Genomic DNA, 24,186 nt, shown 5'->3' with positions numbered 1-24,186 from the left:
ACCAAAATAGGTAGAAAATGCTAAAAAATGCTTGCATTCAAGCAAGGTGAGGCAATGCTAGAAGGACCAATTAGTTCAACAATATGAATGCTAGTAAAAATGCACCAAGAAGATACAACAATTGCAATTACTACAAAGTACTAAAAAATTGGGAGTCTAAATGCAATAACAAATAAAGAGCTCAATCCTACGGCCAAAGGTTATAGATAGAGTGGAACTTATGCCAATTCTCATGATCAGATTCTCAAAGTAGCATATATTTTTCTTAATTCAAATCCCAATCACACATATGATCTTAAATGTCTAGTTGCATTATCTACTATATCACACGAATGCCTATAGAGAATGGATCTCTTATATTACAAGAATCCAAATCCCAAAGGGCATGTGCTCATTGTAGTGGACACTTGTGCAAAGTGAAATCCATAGGTTTTGTGCAAATAAAAAAATTTGAGACCAATTTTTTTCTTTGGGGACCCCATTGGAAAATGATAGCATAGCTTGACTATCCCATCATTCGCACACTTGAGAAATGAAAGCCTCCATTGGTAACTTTTAGCCATAACTTCATAAAATGGGTAACCTTGTGCTAAATTAATCATAACTTCATTAAATGACTAATTTCATAAAATAGCTTTAAAATAAATGGTTCACAAAACACAATATTCATGCAAATCAGATCTTATCATGTGATTTAATAAGTAACATGACATGAGCTATGAAAGTTTAGCCTTTTTTTTGCAATCAACACACATTTTTCCAAAATTTTTTGAATGCCATGGTCACCAAGCTTTTGGCCCCAAAACCAAATGAGCACCTAGATTTCTAAATTTTGAATTTAAAAGAACATTTAATTAAACCAAGCAAGAGTGATTGAAAATGTTCTAGACGTACATGCTCATTGGAGCTAGCTAGTGATAGAGGAATCCATTTCCTAAATGAAACCATCGCTATCCTAACAAGTGAATCTATGATCGTGCAACAAAAATCCACAACCTATTACCCTAGGGCCAATGGCTTAGTGGAGAGCTCAAAGAAGATGTTTAGCTTAATCATGGCCCGCACGGTCGAAGCTAGTCAAACCACCAACTGGGAACACAAACTCATGGCCATAGTATGAGCCTACCGCACTACATATAAAGTAGCCACCAACTGCACCCATCATGACACTTCTATAAAATCCCAGATCGAAGATCCAGCACATCCGGTACACAAATCTTATCATTCCAGAATAGCAACCCATTCCGAATCATCCACTAACCACCAACCCCCTGAATAGTAGGTCGCTGAATCCCTGAGCTCAGGTCGACAATGGAGCTCCCAACCTGGACCTTCTACCAATAAGGACTGAAATGTATATCAGTCACGCAAAGCCCTCTCAAGGATTGAAATAGGTGAGAGGAAATCTCGGTAAATGCCGAGGCATTTACCATCTGAAGTCGACTTAAGGCATCAGCAACATTGTTCAAAGAACCTTTTCGATACCAAATTTCAAAATCGAAATCTTGCATCAACTCTGCCCAACGAGCTTTCCTTCCCCTCAAATTATCCCCATCACACACATATTTGATGGATTGATGATCAATCAAGACCACAAATCTGGAACCATGCAGATAATGTCTCCAAATCTTGAGAGCATGTATCACCACATAAAGTTTCTTCTCTAGTGTGGAGCAACGAGATTGAGTATCATTGAGCTTTTTACTCTCAAAAGCTATTGATCTTCGAGATTTTGAGTCCTAAGGGTTCTGGCTTTGTCAACTTTGCATTTGATTGCATATTGTTAACAGCCTCTAGGCCCCCATAATATGATTATTATTAGACTCCTATAAGACAAACATTTGGCTCCAAACGATCCTCATCAATGCTAATTCCCACGAAATGTTGTGGCCTAGGTAAATGATCTCCTTCATTGTCAAGAGCCATGCTTATGTGGAAGCATAAATTCCAATTGAAATGCTTAATTGCTCAAGATAACCATAACCAAACATTCACACATGGCATACAATCCATAATACACAATAAAAGATAGCCAATCCACACAATTACACCAGACTAGGTGTGAATAAGGCACACTTCCCCTGTACTACCTGCCGCAAGACAAAGTAGCTGTATTTAAATGATTTATTAGATGCTCAACAACATCCAAGTTGAATACAAGGGATAGTTCTCAATCTCACTAGCTCAAAATCTAGTGGAAGATTCTAGATACAAAAATTATGGGAATCCACTCTCAAGGAAACAACTCCTGGTAGCGGGTAGCATCATCATGAACTCCATCTCTGAGGATAATCTACAAAAAGCACCAATACATAGTCTAGGGTTAGTAATTAGCTGAAAATTAGCAGAATTGAACCAATAGTTACCCCACGAAGTAGGTGAAGAATACACATGTAGAAACAATGGAAAAACAACGAACTGATTGCTGGAAATCTTATGCGAAGATTGTGATAAATTAATAGTGAAGAAGCAAGAAAACGTTGATGGAGAGGTAGTTGGAAACACAAGCAGCAGCAAGGAAAAATCGCACTTGTTTATGGCCAATAATTAGTATAGAAATAGGCGATGAGAAGTTGGCCTGAGATAGCAAGAAGGAAGCGATGGAATGGAAGTCTAGACAGAGCATAAGCAAGAGCGATGGAGAAGGAATAAGGAACTTTGCCTAACTAGAGCAAGTGAGCAAGGAGCAGAGCAGGGCAAGCTTCTCAAAAGATGGCGCATATCAGATAATGAGAAGAGAGAGATAGGCACCCTGTTTTATAGGAAGGAGTGACCGAGAAAGCACAAAAGCAAAGGCCATTAATAAAGTTGAGTAGACTCTAAATAGATGGATGCAAAAAGCAACTAAAATTAGAAAAAATCGCTTTTTGAAAAGCTGACACTGAATTTAGAGTGTTGCTAAAAATTTAATTTCCAAAAATTGAATTTTATTTAGTTTTTAATTGTCCAATAACTTAGCCAGATTTTATTCAATACCACTATACCCCCTCACATTGGGAAAAATAATTAATTAATGCATTCACATGCACATTTGGTTATAACTAAAACTAGACAACTCGGTTTTGACTCAAACTGAACCCACTGGATAGATCTCATCATGATCTATCACGAGAACTACCTCGCCTTGTCCTTATTTATTGAGCATCAATCGGTTCCTAACACACCAAGGCTTACCCCTAAGGCCATTGAAGGTGTTAGAGACGTCGGGTATGGAAAACCCTTATGGATGCACGGAACGTCTCATTCTCGTATGGCATGATTGTAAGAAAGGGATGATCCAATAAAGAATCATGCACTAGTTTTCGTCATCCTATCATTGGATGTGACTAGCACCATACTGGAGATGGTGACAATGAGAATGAGTCATACTAGAGATGACTAATCACTCTGAAGGTGATATGGACACACTGAGGGTGCCAAAATGTTGTGGTGACACTGGAGGTGACTTAGACACACTGAAGGTGCCAAGCTATACTGAAGATAGCCTCATGGTGATTAGCCATGGAATGTGAGAGTACTCTGTCTGCGAATAAGCATGTGCACATGATAGCAGAAAATGTAGGCCTGGTCGAAAATGATGAGTCCTGCAAGAGAGAACTCATGAACACATGTGAATAATAAATATGATATGGAAAAATAATGATATTCCAAAACATGGTATTTTACATTCATAAAGAAGTCACACTTACTACCTTTAGCATACAGCTGACTCTGCCTCAACAAAAGTAAGACAAGACAAAGATGAGCAACATGATCCTCCAGATTCCGGCTGTAAACCAAAATATCATCTTAAAAAACCACAACAAACTTGCCCAAATAATCATGGAACAAGTCATTCATCATTTGCTAGAAAGTAGCAGGAGCATTAGTCAATCCAAAGGGTAATACGAGAAACTCGTAATGACCATATTGAGTCCAGAGAGCAGTCCTATCAATATGCTTCACAAAGATTCATATCTGGTGGTAGCCAATACACAAATCAATCTTAGTGAAGTATTTGGCACCAATTAACCAGTCAATCAAATCTTCAGCACGTGGTAGAGAATACTTGTTTTTAATGGTAACTTTATTCAACCGTTTATAATCCACACACATTCTCCAAGAGCCATCTTTCTTTCGACGCAAAAGAACAAGAGCACCCCAGGGTGATTGGCTCGGGTGTATGTACCCCAACTTCAAACACTCTTGAAGTTGCTGAGCTAACTCATCCTCCTCTAACTGGCTCATCCTATAAGGGGGAATACTAATAGGATGGGCCCTTGGGACTAAATCTATGCTATGATCTACTACTCGTTTCGAAGGTAATCCAGACGACAATTGTTCGGGAAATACATCAACAAATTCAGACAACAACTTCTTTAATTCAATGTTTTCAATGACACTTAAATAATTTGGAACAGAAACTGATGCAACAAACGATGAAAGAGAAACCAGGAAACATTGAAACACATCATAAGAAGTTTCTTGCATGATATTCCAAACATAAATAGCATGAACAAGGGGTCCCACAGAGGGATGTATATCCTCACTCTGTATTATAATCTGGGTGCCATTATGCAAAAGAGAAAGAGTATGGCCTTTCCAATCAAATTGGACATCATGGCTGTGAAACCATTCAATGCCCAACAACAAGTCTACGTGATCCAGGTGCATAACATAGCATCGCAAAATATCCTTGTAGGCTTGAATCCTGATTGGAAAGTGATCCACCTGACGATCCCAAAATTGCTTCCCAGTAGGAAGCCTACCTCATAGGCATCATCACTAGGTGTCATGGGCAACTGGAGCTTTTGCACAAGTTTGGGGTTAACAAAATTGTGAGAACTTCCAAGATCAAAGAGAACGTGAATCCGGGTGCCGTTAACCTCACCATATGCACGGTAAAGATCATGAGCTCTAAAAAGTGAATTATTAAGTGAACAAGCACAAGAATGAGGGTGAGTGATAACATTCACAAAAAAACCTTGTAAAGTCACCATTGAGGCTGTCTTAGACTTCACAAAGGGTGATGTCTTTGGTTTCGGCATTAGTCCTGGAGTATGGGGCCCTGGTTCTTTGGGCATTTAGCTCGGGCGTATCCCCACTCTTCACAAAGAAAGCATTTGCCTTCCTCCGCAAGCGGAGGAAACTTTCCTCGCCACCCTTAGTCGGTTTGGACTTCTTTTGTGAGGGAACATTAGAAGATTTCCCATCACCTGTGCCAGAAGCATGAGGAAAGAATTTCCTCTTGGTCTTACCCTGCGTCTCGGTCACTAGAGGCTTCTTGGTTGAAGCCATGGTATCATCATATATGCGCACAAAATGAATGGCCTCTTTCAGGGTGGAGCTTTTGTTGTTTTAACCTATAAGCGATATGAATCAGGTAATCCAGATACAAAGAATCCCAAGAGATTAGTAGGATCCATCTTGGTAGCTTGCGTCTGAAGGCCACGAAACTTCTGTAGGTAAACTTCAAAGGTTAGATTCTGCTTACCCATATCGAGAGCCCAAAACTTGGCTATGATATCATAATCTTCTTCTTTCTTGAGAAATTCAGTTTGAAAGGTCTCTTCAAATTCAGCCCAAGTGGTCGGCTGAGGTTTCAGCTCCTTCCACCAGAGGAGAGCTTTCCCAGCAAGATACCCAAGTGCAAGCTATATTTTCTTGTCAGTGAAATAGGGGTGGAAGTTAAAGTAGACTTGCCACTTGTGAAGCCAATGTCCACGACTTCTTTCTTGCGATCCTTTTGCTCCCTGGAGAATTGATTAGGCATGATATTTGGACCAAGAACAGATGCCATCGAGTCCATATGCGTGAGAGTCTGGACAAGCGTCTGCATATCAGTGATCTACTGCACTATCTAATGTTGATTCAAGGATATCTCCTCAAATCGTGCATCCAATCTTGTTAAGAATGTACCTGTTATAACACTTGGGCCAGCATAGGTTGACATGAGCAACAGAAGAATGCTAGATTCTGGCACCATTTTTATCATCAACACCATGTATATATGTTGAGGAATATTCTTTTGTAAATATACTCAGAATCTATTTTAATTGGGAAGAAGGGAAGCTTAAGCCTTGTAATGTCATTCCCGATGCCACTAGGATTAAGCAGCAATTTTCATATCTCAATTTGGACCAATTTAGTGCCAATTAGAGTGTAACTAGGACTAGTGGCAGGAAATTAGGGTTTGGCTTGAACCCTAAAAAGGCTGTGTATTTAAGACAAGGATTTTGACTTGGTCTTCACTCTCTCATTTGCACTTTTGAAATACAAGCTGAAGCACTTCCTTCATTCCTTTGTTGTTGTGTCTTGCTTCATGCATGCTTCTTGAGTGCCTTGATGCTCTTGTGGATTCCCCCTTCCCCCATGCTCATGTCTACCTTCTCATCTTCTTCCTTCCCCCTTTCTATGAGAGCTATTGAGTGAGAGCCCGGAGGCTTGAGTGAGTGACACATTCAAGAGAGAGAGGTGAGGAATAAAGACCTAAGACTGAAAGAATAGCTTAGGGAGAGAGAGGAGTGAGAATCCCTTTCAGCCTAATTCCAACCCCACGACAAGTTGAGGTAGAGGTAGCAAACCTTAACATCTTTTTGGCGCCGTTGTCAAGGATGGATGGGATGTTTTCTTGGTTCTTTTTGCTAGATTACGGCACCATTTTTGTCATCAACACCGTGTATATATGTTGAGGAATATTCTTTTGTAAATATACTCGGAATCTATTTTAATTGGGAAGAAGGGAAGCTTCAAGCTTGTAATGTCGTTCCTGAAGCCACTAGGATTAAGCAGCAATTTTCAGATCTCAATTTGGACCAATTTGGTGCCAATTAGAGTGTAATTAGGACTAGTGGCAAGAAATTAGGGTTTGGCTTGAACCCTAAAAAGGCTGTGTATTTAAGACAAGTCTTGTGACTTGGTCTTCACTCTCTCTTTTGCACTTTTGAAATACAAGCTGAAGCACTTCCTGCTTTCCTTTTTTGTTGTGTCTTGCTTCATGCATGCTTCATGAGTGCCTTGATGCTCTTGTGGATTCCCCCTTTCCCCATGCTCATGTCTACCTTCTCATCTTCTTCCTTCCCCCTTTCCATGAGAGCTATTGAGTGAGAGACCCGAGGCTTGAGTGAGTGACACATTCAAGAGAGAGAGGTGAGGAATAAAGACCTAAGACTGAAAGAATAGCTTAGGGAGAGAGAGGAGTGAGCATCCCTTTTGGCCTAACTCCAACCCCACGACAAGTTGAGGTAGACGTAGCAAACCTTAATAGTACCAAAAAATTCCTTAGTAGCTAAATCCTCATTAAAATCATAATCTCTGTGATTTTGAGGTGGCAGTGAAAGTGGAGGATTAGCTTGAGCAACCTTATCGCTCCCGGAGTTGCCTTCAGCCATATCACAAGAAGGAATTGTCGAGGGGAAAAGAAGGAATCCCCAGGTAAGCTCACCTCCCAACCGTGATGCTCACGGGTACTCGACTCGTAGAATTTGACCATCACCCCCAAGCTAAGGGATAAACTGTTGGCATGTATCAGCTTCCATCCAATAACCGCACGGTGTCCCATACCACCATGAAGCACCCCTCGGCAGGCCTCGAGCTAATGGAAATTTGGCTATGCTGGATAGCAGGTGTGCGTCCACACTGGTCCAGGATCAAACCCACAAGAGAGAGCTGAGACTCGCTCCCACGAATGCACTATGATCCAACTGACCAATGAGCCCCCTTATATAAGGTGATACACCCGTATGCTCAAAATAGCTACAACTGCTAAATCAATCGTGCCCCTACAACTTAGCCCTAGAATCGTCTCCCTAGCTCCAAGCCTCCACAAGCCTACTGAGCCAGCAGTCCTATGCCGAAGCACACATCAAATATAATACACGCACATAACATACTCCCCTTCCTCTAAGAATTCACCACTCCATTCACAAGAAAGTCTGGAAACCCTCTTTGAACATGAGCTAATGACTCCCATGTAGCATCCTCAGCAACATGGTCCTTCCACTTAATCTTGTATTCCATGATTGTCTGATCCAATCCATCAATGACCTTGAATGGTGGACCACAATATCTGGAGGATAATTTCACAACTTGACCAGTATGGAGACTCGTGGAACCCATAAGCACACCATCGTTCCAAGAGAGAGTTGTCTAGGCGAACGATGTCTATTAGAATAAAATATGTCCCGATCTTGTGCACTTCTAATAGACTCCTTGGCAAACTGTAACATTTCTTGCATATCTTGCAAAGAAGTTTGAGCAGCATCATTCTTAAGTCCCCGAAACCCTACCATTACTAGTGACCTAGGTTGAAACCCGTACATAAGCATGAAAGGACTAAAACTAGTACTCGAATGCTTTGCACTATTTTATGCAAATTCAATCATGGGCAAATAATCTTTTCATGAATATTGTCGCTTGGAAACATAAGCACAAAACATATCTTCCAATAGTTGATTAACTACTTCTGTCTGCCTTTCAGATTGGGGATGTTGAGAGGAACTCGGACTAAGTGCTTCTAACTTGTCAAAGACAAGTGTCTCGAAGTCACTCATAAACTTTGAATCCCTATCGCTGACTATGTCGACTGGCAATCCATACAGTCGAAACAATTGGTCAACAAATTAGTGAGCCAATTGACTTGTTGTCACACTCTTCCAAGTGGCTAAAAATCGTGCCATCATTGTCAAGCAGTCAACTATCACCCAGATAGCATCATGACCCGTGCGCGTTCGTGGTAATCTTGTAATAAAATCCATGGAAATACTTTCCCACTTATTACTTGGAATTTCCAAAGGTTGCAATAACCCTGCGCTTCAAAGGTGTTCATCCTTATTTACTTCACAGTTCTAGCAGCCAACAACATAATTTTGAATAGCTTCCCTCATCTTAGGCCAATAAAAAGTATGTTTCACAAGAGACAACGTCATGTGTACCCCAGGATGTCCTACACTAGGTGCATCTTGAAACTCCTCTAAAATCCCAGATCGAAGATCTGCCACATCCGGTACACAAATGTTATCATTTCAAAACAGCAACCCATTCCAAATCATCCACTGACCACCAACCACCTGAATAGTAGGTGGTTGAATCCCTGAGTTCGGGTTGACAATGGAGCTCCCATCCTGGACCTTCTGCCAATAAGGACTGAAATGCATATTAATCGCACAAAGCCCTCTCAAGTGTTGAAATAGGTGAGAGGAAATCTTCGGCATTTACCATCCGAATCTAACTTAAGGCATCACCTGAGGCCCAAGGGGCACTTGATGGTGGTATGGGACACCGTGCGGTGAGAGTGAGACATGCTAGAAGTTTAGCCCTTGGCTCGGGGGCGATGTTCGGATTCTACGGGTCGATACCTGTGAGCATCACGGTTGGGAGGTGAGCTTGCCTGTGGATTCCTTCGATTTTCATGATCTTGTTTAGTGTCTGTTTGCAAGTTTGGATTCCGAAGAGCTTCAGTGGCTGTGTCATATGGTATCAGAGCCACAAGAGAGAGCCGAGACTCGCTCCCACGAGTGCACTTCGATCCAACTGGCCACTGAACCCCCTTATATAAGGAGGTGCACTCGTACGCCCAAAATAGCTGCAACCGCTAAAGCAATCGTGTCCCCACAACTCAATTCTAGAATCGCATGCCTAGCTCCAAGCCTCCACAAGCCTACGGAGCTACAAGCACACGTCAGATATAATCCATGTACATGATAGAATAAGAGGGCTTTCACACAAGCACATGTCGTTCCTGTGAATGGTGCAAATATGTTGCCAACTCAGCCCACCAAACCCTGGATCACATTCATGTACAACAGCTGCAAAAATCTGGAGACCAATCATCAGCTGAATTTGTAGACTTTTTCCTTTGGGCTTTGGATAATAGTTACACACATTTGCAAGAGTAGCCTAGTTCTTTGTTGTTACTCTGAATGAGGATTCTCATGTGGGTTGTTTGGGGTGCAAATTGATGGTAAGTTAGTGTTTTAACTTCTCAAAGATGTGCTTGCCTCGGATTGTGGTTAAGACTTTTGCAGCTGATGTTGATAGAAATCTGTACCTTTGCATTTAAGCTTTAAAATTGTGGTATCTTTATGATGTCACATATCGAGAATTTATTTTATTTTGTATAGTTTAACAAGCGAATGTGAAATTGAATGAGTTCACACTTAGGAGTAGCAAGTACACGTGTAGCCGAGAAGATAGGAACCGGGTGGCAGGTGACCAAGAATCTCGGAGTCATCTACAAGGAACTCGGGAGTTGGCCAACTACCAAGCAAAGCAGACTACTTAACTCGACCTTCTATGGAAAGCGGGGAGAATCCACCGAGGTATAGGAGCGGTAATGGAGGGTGTAATGCAAGGAGGCACCGTTGAAGACCACTATAAAGGAAGCGAGAATGGACGAAGGAAGAGAGATGATCAAGGATGAAAGTCATGATCTACTGTTGGGGGTTGCAGTTGAAGATAGTTGATGGCTGTTGCAGAAGTGAGACCAAGGAAGATGAACAGGGAAGCCAAGCTTCTCGGATAAGACCCATAAGATATCATCGGAGGAGGAGTGGGTCTTGGGTAACAGCAGCAAACCCACCAAGGCAACGCCGACACCCAGGAACAACAGCAAGAGCAGAGGCTCTAGCTACCGTAAAGCCTAACCCATATAGAGAGTAGTCCGACTCATATTCGGGTACTCGATAGTCGATAGAGAGTAACATCAGAGAGTAGACCGACTCATATTGTAATGGTCCGCCTTATGAGCAGAAGACCAAGTAGTGTGAGAGAGAGAGAGAAGTCGGTTATTCTAAAGTGTGGTTTGAGAACTAATAGAAGTGCTAATTCATACCATTCTGTGTATCAAGTTATCGTGTCAGGCTTTTGTCACCCCGTCTACACAGCTGTCTCGGGAATTCAGAACTCTGGTTAAAGTAAAATGTAGGATGCTCGGGAGCAACGAAGAATGAGGTATGCGCAACGTCGAGAGAAGTTCATCCAAGAAAACCAACCTTGGAACTTGAGGGACAATTTGGCGAACAGAGGTATGCCTATACTATCTGAACCGGGAGAAACCTATGCCACATCAAGACTGAAGAAGGACCAAGAACGGGACGACTCGAGAAGGCGCCACGGGCACGAGCGAACCGAGGAAGGGTCCAATCGACGAAACTCGGATCGAGAAGGGAAAGATGCCCGGAGAGATCGAGATTATGTCTCAGATGTTGGAGGAGAATACTACCGCAGGAGAGAAGGAGAGATTTTGTTCTAAAGATCAGTGCCCTGATAAATCAGTTAAGCACTCCACCTGATGACAAAACTCGACGAGCATGGCTATTGTCTGGATGCACCCAGATTGAGCTCGAGAAACCTGAAGTGGTAAGTCCCACTCGAACCTTTGAAGAACTGCTGGAAAGGGCAGGAGCGCTCGAAAAGAGCAACGAAGAGGAGAACAGAGGGTCTAAGAAGAAACCTATCAAGAAGAAGGCCGAGCCCGACGATGAAACCAAGCCGATCGATAGAAAGATCAAGGCCGAGTTGCGGAAAGCTTTAAAGGAAATGGGTATACGAGGCAGACCCAGGACTGGAGAAAAGTGGTGCACTAAGTGCACAGTATCAGGCCATATGGAAGATAAATGCCGAGCAAAATACTGTGAAGACTGTGCAAAAACCGGACATACTCGAGAAGAGTGCTGGTTCAACAAAAACAAGAAGTCCGACGACAAACCGGCCAGGACGGAAGTTCGTCAGGTAACTTGGGAGAGATCCACTGAAGGACGTCCACTGAGACCAGACACAGGAAGGAGGATGATGGTACCAATACATCAAAAATCAAATGCTACTTTTGTTACGGGAGCCATTTAAAGTCTGAATGCAAGTTGTGGCAGGAGCACCTACAGATGTTGCGGGAGAAAGCTGAGAAGCGTGACGCAGAATGTGGAGCAGTCATCACCGAGCCATTCGAAGCAGAAACATGTGTGGTAACCCGAGCAAAGGGCATAATAATCAAGGAACCAGTTGCGGCAGCACCAGCTGATATCGACTGGAGAAGACAAAAAGATTGGGGAAACAAGGTAGCTAAAGACCTGAAGGGTAAGGCTCCATTGCTGGATGAAGACTTGGATCGAGTTCGACTACCGAGGATCTGATCGAGATGTCAGCAAAGGGAGAAGCCCGGGGCGAGGAAGATAACCAGCTGAGTGATCCAGAACCGAGGATTGAGCCAAGGAAGAACGTTAAGTTTGCCGAAGCAGTTGCCGAGGAGATTAATGAGGCAACCCCACAAATGAAGAAAGTATGGGAGCAATTTCAAGGCCTGAAGCAGGAAAATTCTCTTGGTGACCTGTTGAAAGTTGCACCTTATTGTAAGGAGTTTCTGATTGGTCAGATGAAATCACAAGAAGAACCAAAGAAGGATGTGGAAACATATATAACTGTGATGTATGTTGACACCGCCATTGTGGATGATCGGGTACCCATGGTTACAGCAAAAGTTCGCAACAAAACGATTACTGCAGTTGTGATTGATGGAGGTTCCGGCATCAATATTATCTCGGAATCAATGACAAAATGACTCAACTTACGAAATCTCAAACCATCTCCATTCCGAGTTCGAATGGCAGACCAAAGGCCAGTAGAACCATTGGGGATGATTTTCGACGTTGTTGTCAATATCGGAGGAATCAACTTCTTACTAAGTTTCATCATCATACCCATGGTGGAGAAGGCTTATCCTACGTTGTTAGGCAGACCATTGCTGAAAGGGGCCAAAATCTTACATGATTGGGCATCTGAAGAGATGACAATCACCGCAAAAGGGCAAAAGGTACGAATAGCCACAAACCCAGGTGCTGTACCTAAGGAATGTAGACCCACGGCGTTGGAAGATCGAGACGAGTTTCCGAAAGATATCGAAACCAGGTTGATGGAGATGAACATCCTACCAGTGGCTGAGATTGACCTTTACGAGGTTGTCTCGAAAGTCAAGGAACAGATTTAAAAGGAGAAACTCGAGAAGCAACAAACACAGTTTCCTCGAAATTTTCTGGAAGATAATGAAGTCAGTCGAGAAATTGCACAAGCCGAGGTAACCGTGACTCGACTTGGCACTAGTAACATGATACCAGTTCCCACGCAGGAAGTGAATCTCGGAACTGACGACTGTCATTGTTGTTAAGTTCTTTCCAAAGCTAACGTGTCGTGGGGATCTTGCAAAGAGCATACGAAGTGCTCAACTCCGTAGAAAACTCCATTTGGAAGCAACTAAACCTACCGATCAGCAAGGGTGTCAAATCGGCAAGGGTGTCAACCTTGCTTCCGTTCTCACGCAATGCTTGCAACGCCTTAGAAGAGAAGGAAGAGAAGAGAGGAATCGTTCATGAGCATGGGTGAATGGTGAAGATCGTACACGTATGCAAGTAAAGGGAAACAAAAAGTGATTTTAGCTCAATGGTGTGCTGTTGTGAGGTGAGTGTGGTGAGGGGTGTGCGGACAGTGGATAGGGCTATGGCAACCTTATCACCTGAATCAGTCATTTTATTGACCAACTTCTCTAACCTTTGTTGCTCATCAAGATAGCTTTGTGAAATAGAAGCTACTTGTTTTCCCTTGTCCTTTGATGATGAACCCTGTTTCTGTAGTAGCTGGATTTCTTCCCTGGCTGCAGTGAGCTCGGCTACCTTCTTTGTCAATTCTTGTCGTACTTCATGCATCTTTTATGTGGCCTTTACAATCACTTCATCTTGTTTTGCTTCTGTTGCTTGCATCCTTATTACTGTCCATCTGGATAGGTCGAGTTTCCATGTTAGGTTGAGGATTTGAGTATCCTTTTCTAGCCTTTGAACTTGGAATTCTTTTATCTGATCGATCTTCTCAGCATGCCCCTTCCTCATGGCTTCGAAGGTTTCCCAGTTGGAATCAAGTTCATTTTGTAGGTTGGTTAGTTTGACACAAACCTCTTCATTATCATGAACCAACTGTGAGGCTTCTAACTCATGGTCCTGTTGTAGGGACTTTAGCTTCTTCTTGAGCTTTTTTATTGTTTTGCTTCGACTAGCATGATGTTCCTCCGCTAGTCTAAGCTATTGGCATTCCTGGACTTTCAAGGTTATTACTGTAATGTGTTCTTGGTCCTTCTTGTCCATGGCCTCTTTATGTTCCTGCTCTCTTTTTGCGATTGTTGCTTGCAACTCTTCATACTTCTTTTGAAAATCTTGCTGAGCTGTAGCTGTTGTGGACTGGGCTAGTTGTAGATCAGCAAATTGCTTGGTGAGCCTATCATTTTTTGCCCAAGGAGGTGTTCAAGGAAGACTCAGCCACATCTGCCCTTGCTGTTTGCATTTGTATCTGATTTGCCTGTTGTTGTATCCACTGCAAGTGCAAATGAGCTTCCCTATTTGTCTTCTTACAATCGCTGTCATTCTATCATTTATCCTCCTTGTGGTTGAGGAAAAACTTTCATTGAGTTGGTAGAATCCTGATGACACACTCAAGGTATGCTCGGCATCGGCTTGTAGTGTTGCATTGAATGCTGGCTACTGTGTATAAACATTATGGGTCAGCATATGCATTGCTGCCATGGCATCGAATTGAGGTGGTGGTTGTGGCTCAGCATGATGGAAATGGAAATGATCTGCATTATCTTCATCTTCAACATTTTCTTCAGTTGCTGCTGCTACCACTTCTGGTTCTTCCACTGCTGGAGCTTGTGGTTGAAGTTGTTCTTGTGCTACCCCTTCTTGGGCTGCTTGGACTTGCTCCTGGGCCACACCTTCTTGTGCTGCTTCCACTGCTTCGGCTTGCATTTCTGGTTCGAGAACCACCTGTTCGGCTGCAACTGCTGCTTCCATGACTACTTCTGCATCAGGTTCTTGTCACAATTGTACCTGGTTCACAAGGTAATGCAGAATTTGCTTGCTCTACCCAATCCAATGGCTTCTATGGTTGATGGACTGTGAAATGCAGGTTCTTCATTGTCGTCCGTCCTGGTGACACTGTAAATGTCATTGGGGAGTTTGATATGGATGGCAAGTGTATCATTGATTGGAGCACTAATTTATTGATTGTTCATCCAGATGTCCTAATATCTGGATCTAAAGTAAGTGCTTCATTTCTTAGCCTTCTGTTATCTTGCTTGGAGTTTTGCATATTATTAAACCTTGGAGAAAAACAATCAGGGACAAAGCTTATTTTGATTTTGTCCTATTAGCCTAGCTTTTGGTTATTTATTTTTGGAGTAATACACGTAACAAAGTCTAAGCTATTTTCCTGAATGCTTTGTTGGGATGATCTGTATGGCTTCATGAACCTCTTCTGAAACCTTTGAAGGTTCGCTCTAGCTTCAGCTGTCCAAGGAGGGTGGTTTTAGATGAGCGAATAAGGTCAAGTGGTGTAGCATTTCCTACCTCCTTTGGGACAATGATGCACCATCTTTTCCAGGTCACCTTTTTAAAAGCTTCATTCCTAATTACTACATTTATGGTATCTTCATTCCTAATTTGAGGGAAAGTTGAATTGGTGTTTTGACTTTTTGTTGGCATTGGAAAACAATGTTGATGTTGTGGTATATTGCCTAAGGATCATATTAGTTTCAGAGATTGTTGTGGTCATTAATGAGATAATGGGAAATGTTGTGATGGATTTTATTGACTGTGATTGACATACATCTCCGGAGCTTTGTCAAAATAACTACACAGAGACCTCTGAATGAATGTATCCTTAATTGTGTGGGTTCATTGGATTATATTTGGATTATGTATACAAGCATACATTGATACAGAGTTCCACACCCACTACCAGGTGTTGATGACAATCTAGTGGCCAACTGACATGAGGTTATAAGTTGCACTTCTTTTGTGATGAGCCAGGAAGATTCATATATAAGGTATTTTATGCCGTATTAGTAGATGTAAAAATTTCACTTTATGTATTTTCATCCAAGTTGTGGCTGGTTGATATTGTGATAATCCTTTATATCCTTCATCCATAATAGCCTTTGGTTGCTTATATAGAAGAGTGGCTCGCTATATAAATAACATCCTTGGCTAAATATGGCTAGTTGGCCCTTTGTTGTTGCTCAAGCCCTCTAGACCCATGCCATCTTGCACCTCTTAAATCCAAGGGCTGTCTAGCCTAGCTAGATTAAGGGTTTAAGTTAGCATACAAATATGATTGCAGCCCCATTTCCAGGCCCTTTTCTATCCTGCCACACAAGCGGTCAACTTAGCAAACAAATGTGATTTCATCCGGATAGATGTCCTCCCATTTCCTCTATTCAAAACAATTCAATGCCTCCTCACCAATGCCATGTTCAACGTACCTTGCAAAATACTGCATCTTGAACTGGGAGCTTGACAAACACTTGCCGTGTTTTTGCAAGGGAGCACACCTAGCATACATCTCGATAATGGTGCAAAATAGGACGGACCTTTGCTGGGATTAACCCCTGAGGCTGAGCCAAGGGCTCAGCTCAACCCAGAGTGGGTAAACCCTTAATGGCTGCTCCTCCATGTGTACTATTTTACATTAAAAGAAAAGTAGTCGGCGAAGAGAAGAAAAGTCTGGCTGAGGCTGTTGTGCGAGGCTGAAAGGGGAGAAGAAAAGTCGGGATGGGGCTAGGGAAGAAAACTACGGCGTTGGGGGAAGAAACTATGATCGGTGAGGAGAAAAGGTGCGGGCATGTGGGGCTGAGAAGGAGAAGTGCAGGAGGTGAGGGCTCAGCTCAACCTAGAGTGGGTAAGCCCTTAATGGCTGCTCCTCCATGTGTGTACTATTTTACATTAAAAGAAAAGTAGTCAGACAAGAGAAGAAAAGTCTGGCTAAGGTTGTTGTGCGAGGCTGAAAGGGGAGAAGAAAAGTCAGGATGGGGCTCGGGAAGAAAACTACGGGGTTGGGGGAAGAAACTACGATCGGTGAGGAGAAAAGGTGCGGGCGTGTGGGGCTGAGAAGGAGAAGTGCAGGAGGTGAGGGAGGAGGTGTAGGGATGAGCAAGGAGAGGTGCGGGGGCTGAACGAGGGGGTGCGGAGAGAGAGAGAGAGAGAGAGAGAGAGAGAGAGAGAGAGAGATGGTATTGCTATGGCACATCGAGCACATGTTAAGAGAGAGAGAGAGAGAGAGAGAGAGAGAGAGAGAGAGAGAGGGTATTGCTATGGCACATCGAGCACACGTTATCAGAGAGAGAGAGAGAGAGAGAGAGAGAGATGGTATTGCTATGGCACATCGAGCACATGTTATCATATCGATCATGGAATTTATTCAATTTCATCCCACAACTTAACCTGAGGATGTGTTGCCAAATGAACTTGCTCAAAGAGATAATACATTCTTGATTACTAAAGCAATCAGAGGGGCTAGTGATATACTGTACAATCAAGCAATGGATGTCAAAGTATGCAACGGAATGTAATAAACATGAACTGAAGCAAAGTAGACACGGAACAAGAAAGAGCTTGAATCAGATCTGCTATATATCAGCCCAAGAAATAGGGGTAGAGAACTGAGTACAACCTCCCAGAGACGGAGGGAAAGCAAGGGATGTATCAGGGCTAGAAAAGGAGCCGAGAGCAACGGAGGGTGAGGGCAATAAGGGTGGAACATGAGCCACAGGAGCGCACCACATGAGCTGCCAGGCAAGGGCGACAGGGAGCTGAAGGAGGGTGCTGGCTGGAGGTTGGAAGGCAGAGAGGGAGGCAATAAGGGGCTTCATGAGTGGTTGAACTTGAGCACCAGGGGAAGGCTAAATCAAGAGCGATTCTGGGGCAGCCAGGAGCCTGAAGAGGAGTGACCTGATTGAAGCTGGATCTGGAGCAACATGAGGCTGAAAACATGAGCACATAGAGCTGGAGTAGAGGTACTAGGCAGGAGCAGAAGAGGGTCTGAAATAGGAGCACCCGAGGTTGAGAAGGAGTTTCCTGGCAACTGGAATCTGTGGGCTGTAGGAGGTTGAGGCAGGAGCCTCTGGGCAAAGGTTGAAGACGGAGCCTAAGAAGTGCACAAATGGAGGAGGAGCGGGTGCCCTATATATAGGCAGGGCACCCCTCCGTATTCCCCCCAGCTGAAGCTCGTCAGCCATCTACCTAGGCCAACCAGGTGGGCCAAACTGGGCTGACCTAGGCTGGCCATAAGGTGGCCCATTGGGGGCTACTACGCCGCCCCCCCCCCCCCCCCCCCCACCCCGGCTTTGGGCCACTCCAGTGGTGGAAATAGCTCCTCTAATAGGGCTCCCGAAAAGCCTGAAAAGGGTGCAACAAGAATCACACACTAGTATGTTGTAGGCAGGATATGCACATAATGCTAACACCCCTCTCAGTGTTAGATTTAGGGGTCAATGTCCCCAATTGTGAGGGCTTCCAAATGAGGTAGGCCCAGGGGGACACACCCTAGAGTAGGGGAGGGGAGATAGGTGAGGAAGGGGGGGCTGGTCCAACCAGCCCCCAGGCACCATTGTCAACCAGGAGGGGCCGACTGGGTCAGCCCCAGGGCTGACTACATTTCGGCCCAGTATGGTCGACTGTATGTCGGCCACGTATGGCCGATTGGGTGCACTTGGGTCGGCCAAATGGGCCGACCAGGGCTGCCTATATGGGCAGCTAGTCTGCCCCAACTTATGCCCTACTTATAGGGCCACTTCCTCCCACCATTGTACAACAGACAGTGACTTCTGACAGGCTGCTCCTTGCCTTAGTTTCGCTCTGCTCTCCTGCTATCGAGATAGCTGCGAGTGCTGCCCAGTTCCCTCCTGATTGTAGGCGCCCTGCCCTGCTGGTTTCCCACTGTTCATGTGGAGTATATATGGGATACTGTTGCACTCTTCTTTGCTGTCATTTCTCTGATTAATTTCCAGCTTTGTTCTCGATCATTCTGCTACGTGTATGCTGTACTACTTGCTTGATCTCTAACACTCACCTCCTGGATAGAGCATCGGAACAAGGGAGCTGGGTGTGTGTACAAGAACATTTGAAAAAAGTCATTGTAGAGAACCTTGTTGGTGAAGATGGCTGTGGGAGGATCCCCCTTTGGAGATGAAAACCCCCCCTTGGTCGGAACGGTCAGAACGAGGCTGAAGAAGCATACTGCAACGGAGCCAAGAGAAATGGTGTATGTAGAGCTTGAAGAGAATATAGTGGACCTCCAAGGAGAGCAGGATCCAACTGAGGTGGGGATGGCAGAACTACGAACATCAGAAGAAGATGGGGCTGTGGAAGCAGTGGGTTGGTCATTGGGTCACAAATGCCCCCCATCTAAATCGGCTACTGAGGTCGTGTCATGAAGCTCAACACCAAGGGGTGGGGTGCCAGAGCAGAGGCACGAGGCTGGGCACCAATTGATGGGGATAGAAACATGGTCCTTGTGACTATGAATCACCAAGATAGTAGTAAGGAGTTGTGTCGGGGATTCTTCACGCCGGCAAGGAGATATCTTCAAAACATTCCTCACGTCCGGAAGATGCAAGAAATCTGAAGCAAGAGAATGTTGCAGAGAACACCAAAGACAATGATATGTCAGAAGCAAGTCTGATGTATATCAGCCCACAAAACGGGGAAGCAACCATATAAATACAACTTCAAAAAGAGAGGAAGAAGGGGGCTGCCAATAGGCTGAACTGGAGCAGAGGGTAAGGGCACAAAGGGATGCACTCTAGGGCAGCAGATGAAGCCAAACCGAGGGCTGGAATGAGTGCTCGAATGTGCTGAACAGGAGCAGCACTCATGACAGTAATCACATCAAGGCGACCTCAGAAAGGACTTAACTGGGTGAGCAAGGAGCTGGAAACAGGAGCTATCAGGGTGCTGGAGGAGATCGCCTGTGTGGGGCTGAAGCAGGAGCCAGAAGGAGGTCGACCAGGGAGCAAGGGAGAGGAAGGTGAACTGAAGGCACCTGGAAGCAGGAGGAGCAAAGCCTGTGTGCTGGAAAACAGGAGCACCAGAAGTGGGGAAGAGTGAGTTGATGATGAATGAGCCCAGGGGCAGGGGCAAATATATAGGCCCCAGTTGGGAGGGGAGCTCCCACTTGGGGGGGAAGCTCCTACCCAGATCGGCCACGACTGGGCCAACCTGGTCGGCCAAATGTGGCCGACCAGGCCATGGTTGGTGCTCCCCTTGGGTGCCCCCCCTGGGTGCCTACTGGGTGCCCCTCTGTGGCACTGCTGGGCCTCCGTAATGATGGAAGAAGAGCAAAATACATGAGCAAAACCGGAAGGAAAATGTCCTTGCATACGGGCAGGCACACCCACAATAGAAGCCCTCACTCATAGCAGGATGCACTCAGGTATGCTGTAGACAGGAGATGTATAGAATGCTAACAGATCCTTGATCAAGAAGAGCCGTTCTTCAAACCTCCTGAGGATATATCTGAGGCCATGGTCGCCCAAAAGAATAAGTCTCGCTCGAAGGGAAAAAGCACCAGTAAGGGGTCTCCACCGTCTTCTCATGAATCGAAGGGGGACCGTGACACACCCAGTGGCTCTTTGACCGTGACACACCCTTTGCAACCCTTTTTTCCTCGCTCTAGATTTGCTCCTATTGAGCCTCTTTTGTTGCTGCTCTTGTTCCAGCTCTTGGTCATCTTCCAGTGGCTCTTTGTTCCGCTATTTTGCTGCCCTGGACTGCAACTCTCTTCGTTCCTGTGATCCAGTCCCTGTTGGTATTCCTTTGCTGCCCCGGATTGCAGCCCTCTTGGCTCTAGTGCTCCAGCCCTTGTTGATGTTTCTTTTGCTGCCCTAGATCGCAGCCCAGTGCCTCGGTTCACTGCTCCACTTCAGCCCCTATTCAGCTCATGTTCTTTCTCCTTTAGGAGGCCCTTGTATCATCGTTGCCGCCCAAGTTTAGGGCTGATATACAATAGTTTTTTTCATGCCCTATTGGTGCATCTTTGTGTTCTTTCTTGGTGATTTTCATATTCTTGGTGATTTTCATATTCGCTTCCCTAATTCTTGATCAAGGCATGTTTCCTCTAACATGACTCAGATAGATAGTAATGGAAGAGTATTTGGAGATAAAAGTTTGCTGCATTTCACTTGCAGTTCAAGGCTATAAGTATCATCTATTGCTTAAAAACCACAAATGACAAGATAATTAGAGTGGGAAATAAGACAAGACAATGTGAAACAATGGCTAGAATGAGATTGATATTTATGCTAGTGATAATGTCTACAAGCTATCAGTGGGAAATAAGTGTGATTTGATAGCAAAGGAATTAGATTGCCAAGGATTTTGCAGATGAGATTGGAATTCCTTTCTAAAAAGTGCAAAAATGCTACCAATATGGAGAAAGCTTTAATGAACATGGATGCGTAAATAAAGAAGAGGATGGCAAGAAGCTTTGGGGCAGAATTGGATGGCAGATCTGGAAGCAGACAGGAGCAGCAGCAGTAGCACTCTTCAGGGCCTACTCAGGGAGAAAGAACAGGGGATGTTTGGGCAGCAGACTGAGCTTGCCAGTAGCACATAGTTTGGGTGTACTTTGGGACAGCAAACTGTACCAGGTCATCTACACTTTTGGGCAGTGAGTTTACTGCAGCTCTTCAGGAGCAATGCGAACTCTGGGATCTAGAGGTGCCAGGCTGATAGTAGAAGAACTTTGGTATTGTATCTAGCTCTGTTTATGAGCAGACAGATATATTGTTAGCTGCTTCTATATCTTCTTCTGTGCACAGTCTATTTATGCATTGCAACCTCAAGTATTGATCAAGTACTTGTTGAGATATGCATCTCCAGGGATCCGTAGGGAGAGAGGGCCTCTGTTGTGGGTGTGCCCGTCCAGTGTGAGACAGACAGTTCGCACTTCTTTTCTCAGTTTCGGATTGCTTGCGGAAGGACCAAACAGGGGAGCTCAGTACCAGCCAGAGGGGGGCACCCAGACACCACCCAGGGGGGGATGCGTCAATTTTACGAGCAAAAACCTATGAGCAGGTTTATCCGAGCGTGTTTTTCAAGAGATTTTTAAAAATGTTTTTCTTTAGGAAACATGGTTTTTACACTTTTATTTTCACTAGAACTAGATCCCTTTATCATAAAAATATACAGACTAGTCACTCATTCATTTTTACACAACATAATTTTCTTATTTAGAGACATCCCTTTGTACCCGTGTTATTACCTTAAAAAAGTGTTGATTCCTTTAAGAAACATTCGTCATAATCACTCTCAATGTAATAATACTATGCATATATAATTACTTATTAACACATTTATATCATATGGCAATATCTTGTTAGTGTTTTTATAGCATATTTTTGGACATGTTTCTAAAGAAGTTTAAATTACTATAAATAAGTATTAACTTGGGCTTATATATCACTCTCATAAAATACATGTAATATTTAATACTATATATGAAAGATTTTTCAAAATATAACTCCATAGATGTGCTCAAATGGGGTGTTCCGATCAAATTGAGTGGTTGAATGACTATATTTGGACATTGGATATGAAAGTTATGTCACTTTTAAAAGTGCTGTCCAAGGTAGTTTCGCCAGCGAAACTACCTTGGGAGACTTGCTTCAAAGGGGTTTCGCTGGCGAAACTACCTGGATGGCTTGCTTCAATGAGTTTTTTTTGAAGAAACTCTTTCATGAAGATAGGTTGAGAGAGGGTTTTCAATGTCACCCCCTATTAAGTAAAAGTTGTAAGAAGGATCATAAAGGAATTTTTATAGAGAAGTCTACTCTACATGTGGGTTTCTTCAAAAGCCATCCCATTATGCTCTCACCATTCCTACAGATTCACCTAAAGATTTTTGTATAAAATAGGCATTACTATAATACTTTGCATATTTCTAAGTGAAACTATGTTTTCTTCTGATCGATTTTTGTCATATTTATGCATAGTTGGAAGCTTTTTTTTTCCTTCGCTCGGACGCTCGGAAGATTTCGCTCAGAAAATGCTCGTCCCCCCCAGGGGGGGTTCCCAAGGGGCCCCAGTCAGCCACACTGGCCGACCATATTGGCCACATCTGACCGACCCTGGTCGGCCTTGTTATGCCGACCAGGCTGGCCCAGTTAGGGCCGATCCCCCTGGAGTGGCTCCCCCAATTGGGGGCTATATAGTGCCTCCCTCCCCTAGGGTCTCTCCACTCTTGCCTTCGCCCCCTGTGCTGCAGCCTTCTGCCATCTCCAGCTCCCTCCAGCCTTCTCCTGTGCGCCCCTGCTGCTTGTGTGCTCCTGATCAGCCCTGCGCACCCCTACCCTAGTGGATTCGCTCTTCATCGTCTCCGTTCCTGCACTGAGTGCTTGCCTAATGTTGTCCACTATATTTCCAGCTCTAGATCTGATCCTCTTCACCCTGCTTCGCACCTCCTGTGGCCTCCTGTTTGTGGTCACACTGGGTGATCTTCATTAGAGATTTGCAGCTTGGTGTCTACAGCATACAGTTCCAAGATCCAGCCCTCTTCGAGCCTCTTTCTTGCTCTCTGAGGTTCTCTCTCTCTTGGACTATTTGATGTCCCTGTTGGACAGTTGCTTCTACCTCCCTGTTGAGGATTGTATTCAGATCTTCTGCCCTGTTTGGGGCTGGTTATACAACAGTTTGTTTAGGCCCTCTCTTGTGCATTGTTTGTTCATCTCTTCTGGTGCTCATCTCTTCGCTTAGTACTATGTTTTTTATCCAACCACAAATCTAATCAAGTGGACAATAGGGTACACCATGATTGTCAATCTGGTCAATGGGACATTGTACGTGGGATTGGAGTAGGTGCTAGTATATTTGTGCCAAATAGTGGGGTTGATGGTCTTTGAAGCTAAGAGTTTGCACTGGAAGGAAAGTGAGTTTGAGCTGTAATGAGCACCCTTTAAAAATTTTAAATTCCTAGGTATGTTTCCTCTTCTTCCCCCTCATGGAAGTAGGGAGTTGTCACTTGCAATACATATGCTAGATAGTGGGGATTAGTGGGGTTGGTGGTCTTCCAAGCTAAGAGTTTGCACTACCAAGGCAAGTGAATTTGAGCTAAACAAAGTGCCCTTTAAAATTTATAAATTCCTAGACATGATCGAAAAGTGGGGTCCGCATTTGAGCTTCACAAAGATTATTCTTTAATTTTTATGAATCTGTAGACTCAATCCCACACCTAAAGTAATAGTATTGTTGTTTCATGTCCGTGATAGAGGACAAGTGATGTTTTTCCTTAAAGCGAGCTCCTTATATGATGTACTAATGTAGGGGTGCATTTGGAGGCCGGTACTATGGTTTGTGTCTCAATCAATTGACATATTTGTGCCATCAAAGAGTGAAATCA

This window comes from Dipteris shenzhenensis, chromosome 19, assembly GCF_047967505.1.
Source record: "Dipteris shenzhenensis isolate YYH24624 ecotype China chromosome 19, Dip_SZ_1.0, whole genome shotgun sequence".
In the NCBI taxonomy this organism is placed as follows: Eukaryota; Viridiplantae; Streptophyta; class Polypodiopsida; order Gleicheniales; family Dipteridaceae; genus Dipteris; species Dipteris shenzhenensis.
The sequence above is the reverse complement of the archived record's forward strand: the minus strand, read 5'-3'. Positions refer to the sequence as shown.